The following is a 5,471-nucleotide window of genomic DNA, read 5'->3' on the forward strand; positions in this document are numbered from 1 at the left end:
GGGGGGGGCCGGCACTGCGCTAAACGTTGTCTATTCAATCTGCACAGCGGCCACTTGCGGTAGGTCCCGGTATTACCCCCATTATACCGATGAGGGAACTGAGGCTCAGAGAGCTTCAAAAAATTTTCCGTAGCAACCTAACTAGTAAGCCTCCGATCCCTGAGCCCACACTTAAATCACCTCACGGGCTGAGAAGTAACGACTATTTCTTTTCCAGCCCAGAATGAAAGGATGTGATTTGGCAGAGAGAAGAGGGAGAGTGCTACGTTGTTCCGTCAGTTAACAGACAACTGGCCAGTGGGTGGGTGAGCAGCTGGTGACCCCGTCAGTCAAACAAACACGGATTCATGTCATGATTGGCTCGCCCTGAGTCAAGAGCGCACACGATGCTCTGGGGATGTGAGACCGGGGATGTCCCCGTCCCTGTCCTCAGGGCACTTACAGCCTAGACACCAGCAAACAGATGACTAGAAGACAGCCTGACGAGGGTTGTGTTTGTCATGCACATGTGCCTCTGAACACAGAGGAGGGCCTGGCTGATCTTGAACTAGGAGATGGGCAAAGAGCTGGGGACTGAAGCCTCACGGTGGAGGGCACATTTAGTGGATTTCAAAGTAAGGCTCAGGAAAACAGCATGGTGGTTTCTTAAAAAGTGGAACATGGAATTAATTACCAGCACTACTAGGTATTTACCCAAAGGATACAAAAATACAGATTTGAAGGGGTGCATGCACTCCGATGTTTATAGCAGCATTATCAACAATAGCCAAACTATGGAGTTCGATCGGTAGCGGGAGCGGAGAGCAGACCCCACAGAGCCCTGAGCAGCCCCACCGCCTAGTTACCATCACACCCCGGGAAGCCTCACATCGAAGGCACCTGCCGGTGCGGACAAGAAGGTCATTGCAATGAAGGTTTGGGGAACAGTAAAATGGTTCAATGTAAGAAACGGATATGGTTTCATCAACAGGAGTGACACCTAGGAAGAAGTATTTGTACACCAGACCGCCGTGAAGAAGAACAACCCCAGGAAGTACCTTCACAGTGTAGGAGAGGGAGAGACTGTGGAGTTTGGTGTTGTTGAAGGAGAAAAGGGTGCGGAGGCAGCAGATGTGACAGGCCCTGGTGGAGTTCCAGAGCAAAGCAGTAAATAAGCAGCAGACCCTAACCATTATAGACACGCCCCCCAGTGCAGGCGTCCTCCATACAATTCCCAGCAGAATTACCTGAATAGTGAGAGAAAGGACGAGGGGTCGGAAAGTGCTCCTGAAGGCCAGGCCCAGTGGCACCGGTTCCCACTACATGCGGAGACCCTCTGGGTGGCGACCACAGTATTCCAACCCTCCTGTGCAGGGAGAAGGGATGGAAGGTGATGACAACCAGGGTGCAGGAGAACAAGGTAGACCACTGAGACAGAATATGTGCCGGGGCTATAGACCACGATTCCGCAGGGGTCCTCCTCGCCAACGAGAGCCTAGAAAGGATGGCAATGAGGAAGATAAGGAAAATCAAGGAGATGAGACCCAAGGTCAGCAACCACCTCAACGTCGGTACCACCGCAACTTCAATTACCGACACAGACGCCCAGAAAACCCTAAGCCACGAGATGGCAAAGAGACAACAACAGCCAATCCACCAGCTGAGAATTCGTCCCGCTCCGGAGGCTGAGCAGAGCGGGGCTGAGCAAATGCCAGCTTACCAACTCTACCAGCATCCGGCTTAGTCATCCACCGCGAAGAAATGAAGATGAAATTCCAGCAATAAGAAATGAACAAAAGATTGGAGCGGAAGACCTTAAGTGCTTGCTTTTCGGCCATTGACCAGATAAATAGAACTATCTGCAATATCTATGCAGCATGGGATTTTTATTAGAATATATATAGAAAATATTAGATTTTTATTATTTTTTATTATTATTTACAGACGTCTCTGTTTGGTAATGACAAATGTGTTTTGTTTTGTTTTGCTTTGTTTTTAAAGCCTGGTTTTTCTCAATACACCTTTAAAGGTTTTTAAATTGTTTCATACCTGGTCAAGTTGAGATTTTTAAGAACCTCATTTTTAATTTGTAATAAAAGTTTACAACTTGATTTTTTTCAAAAAAAGTCAACAAACGGCAAGGTCTTAGATAAAAATAAAAATAAAAAAAACAATAGCCAAACTATGGAAAGAGCCCAAATGTCCACCAACTGATGAATGGATAAAGAAGATGTGGTATACACATACAATGGAATATTATTCAGCCATCAAAAAGAATGAAATCTTGCCATTCGCAATGACATGGATGGAACTAGAGTGTATTATGCTAAGTGAAATAAGTCAGAGAAAGACAAATACTGTATGATCTCACTCATATGTGGAATTTAAGAAAGAAAAGAGATGAACATAAGGGAAGGGGGAAAAGAAAAAAAGGAGAGAGGGAAACAAGCCGTAAGTGATTCTTAACAACAGAGAACAAACTGAGGGTTGATGGAAGGAGGCGGGTGGGGGATGGGCTAGATGGGTGATGGGTATTAAGGAGGGCACTTGTTGTGATGAGCACTGGGTTTTGTATGTAGGGATGAATCACTGAGTTCTACTCCAGAAATCAATATTGCATTATATGTTAACTAACAAAATTTAAATTAAAAAAGAAGAGTCATAAGAAAAAAAAAAGAGGAAGGGTCCTAAGAGAGCTTGCTTCCCCTCTGCTCTCTGTCCTGTGAGGACACACGAGAAGTTGGCCTTTCTACAATCCAGAAGAAGGTCCCCACCAGAACTTGACCGTGCTGGCACACTGATTTCAGACTTCCAGCCTCCAGGACTGAGAGAAATAAATTTCTGTTGTTTATAAGCCACCCAGTCTGTGGTACTTTGTTATAGCAAAGTACCAAACTGACTAAGACAGCCTTTTTTTTTCAGGCACCAGAAGACTCTGCCAACATATGGGAGGACATCATCACCAGGGAGGAGTTAACCTGACAAAGAATCAGGCCCAGTTCTGAAAAGAAGGGTCCTAAGTCCCCAAAATGATCTGGCTTCAGAAGGCAGTATTTGAATGAAGCCCAGAAGGAATAATGTCATCGTCTTTCCAGTGTGTGGTCCATCCTCCCTGCTCTCCACAGCACCTAGCCACGTGGTTGCAAAGGGTGCTATCCACCCAGGCCAGTGGGTTGGGTTGTCCTTGGACACGCCTGGCTGGACACCATGCCTTCTCACCCGAGTAGTACCCACTTGCCCAGTGGGTACTGGGCCTCCCTCCCTCCGAGCTCCCTGTGAAGGGGCTGCAGGTGTGGGGGCTCTGAGAGACCCCGAGAGGTTGGGGCTCTGGGGGTCTGTCCCGAGGGAACCTGTCTCCGCCTCCCAGCTGCAGCAATTTGAACTGCTTTGCGGCAGAGAGAAGTCAGCAGGACCGAGCCTCTGCGAGTTGCTGGTCACTCGGTAGACTAGTTGGAGCATGTAGCGAGGCTATGATGACTTGCCATGGCAGACTGAACATGCGCATCTAGGCTTGCTCCCTTCCAAAGTTCACTACAACTAATGAAAAGATTTTTTTTTTTTTTTTTAGGACATAAACATACAAGGTCAGAGGAGAGAAGACAGGAGCTTACAGTGACATATTGGCGGGAGGGGGGGGGCTGGAAATGGACAAGTGGTAACTGGACATGGGCAGCCCCAAGGGAGCAAAATCCTAAAACCAGAGGGAGAGAAATTCAGCCAGGATCCAATTCCACTGCAGAGTTCTCGGTGCGCCCAGGCGCTAACTGCCACAGTGCCCTGGGAGGAGCTGGGGGGAAGGGGGCTGGCGGAGACAGGGAGACCTGGGAAGCTGCCCGTCCTCCAGGCCCCTCCCCAAATCCGCAGTGCTGGACACCTGTCCTTCTCCCTCAGGGCAGGGGCTGGAGCTTATTCTCCGCAGAAGTTAAAGCAGAGAGGAGAGTCTTCAGGCAGGGATTCAGTCTTGGCCTACCTACCCTCCAGTTCTCCTTCCCAACCCAGCTCCCACGGGACTGGCACCGGTCTTTGCTCTCCAGGCAGGAGATCAGAAGACAACTCTCTGGGCATTTGACCATCCAACAGGAAAAACCTAAATAAAGACATTGACCCAGAGGATCCCCAACAGAAGGTCCACCAAGATCACCCTACAGTGAGGCTCAAAGTCAAAGTGCCCCAGTCACTACTCCCTCCAATGAGCGCTCGCGTTCCTCCCCGTTCACCACTATACGTAATTATGAGCAGACAACCAAAGATTACCAGACTTCCTAGAAAGACCTCTAATAAGGAATCTAGAGACCAAAGGAACTGAGGCAGCAGAAAAGATAAAAAAGATTTTTAAAAGATCATTAATATCCCCAGAGAAATAACAGACATTGCATACTCGAATGGAAGTGTGTTTTTTTAAAAAGATCATTTAGAGAACAACAAAAAAAGACTGATTAGAAATCCTAAACATGTGAACAGACACGGGAAACTCAGTGGGAGCCCCTGAATCTCCCATGATTCCACAGGGAGGTTTGCTGGGGCCAGGGTGCAGTTGGTCCCAGGGGAGGGACCTCCTCCTCACGGGGTCTCCCTCTCATAGGCAACTGTAGGAAAGCAGTTTTGTCAAGGGGGTAATCATAGGCTATTGAGGCACCAGGCAGACTGGATTCAGGGTACCTGATGTTTGCCATTGCTGGAGATAGGGGCCCTGGCTTAGGTCTAGGCAACCCACAGTGAGTTCCCAAGGTCTTCTTAATAATTCTGCACCATGGGGGACGCCTGGGTGATTCAGTGAGTTAAGCATCTGACTCGATTTCAGCTCAGGTCATGATCTGAGGGTCGTGAGATGGAGCCCTGAGCCTCTGCACTCAGCACAGAGTCAGCTTGATATTCTCTCCCTCTGCGTCTGTCCCTTCCCCTGCTCATGCTCTAAAGACATGCATACATAACATAAACAAACTCTTTAAAAAGTAATAATAACAATTCTGCACCATGGGAGCACCTGGCTGGCTTAGTCGGAGGAGCATGTGACTCTTGATCTCAGGGTTGTGAGTTCAGGCACCATGTTGGGTGTAGGGTTTATTTAAATAAATAAAAACTTTAAAAAAAGAATAATAATTCTGCACCATGAAGACTGAATAGCCCACTGAGCTTCCAGCATAGTGGCTGGAAGCAGTCCCATCCCAGTGTAGATCACTAGGAGTTTTCAGAATACTGAGAACAGGAGAAAATCTGGTCAACTTCCAGGGAGAAATGTGGGGTCAGTGCTTCTAATGGATTTGAACCTCTCAGCAGTCATACCGGCAAAGAAGATGATGAAGCAAGGCCCTCGATATTTTTTTTAATTTTGTTATTGTTATGTTAATCACCATACATTACATCATTAGTTTTTGATGCAGTGTTCCATGATTCATTGTTTGTGCATAACACCCAGTACTCCACGCAGAATGCGCCCTCCTTAATACCCATCACCAGGCTAACCCATCCCCCACCCCCCTCCCCTCTAGAAC

The 5,471-nt window shown here is 47.7% G+C and overlaps 1 protein-coding gene and 1 pseudogene across 1 annotated transcript in view; one reads left to right on the forward strand and one right to left on the reverse strand.

The window, feature by feature from the left end:
- ARK2C (arkadia (RNF111) C-terminal like ring finger ubiquitin ligase 2C) overlaps nt 1–5,471 on the reverse strand; it is a 131,547-nt gene that overhangs the window by 119,702 nt on the left and 6,374 nt on the right. The window lies entirely within an intron of this gene.
- On the forward strand, nt 774–1,779 carry LOC112834999 (Y-box-binding protein 1 pseudogene; annotated as a pseudogene).

This window comes from Callorhinus ursinus, unplaced genomic scaffold, assembly GCF_003265705.2.
Source record: "Callorhinus ursinus isolate GAN/ISIS: 27379988/994484 unplaced genomic scaffold, GSC_fseal_2.0 scaffold11, whole genome shotgun sequence".
Lineage (NCBI taxonomy): Eukaryota > Metazoa > Chordata > Mammalia > Carnivora > Otariidae > Callorhinus > Callorhinus ursinus.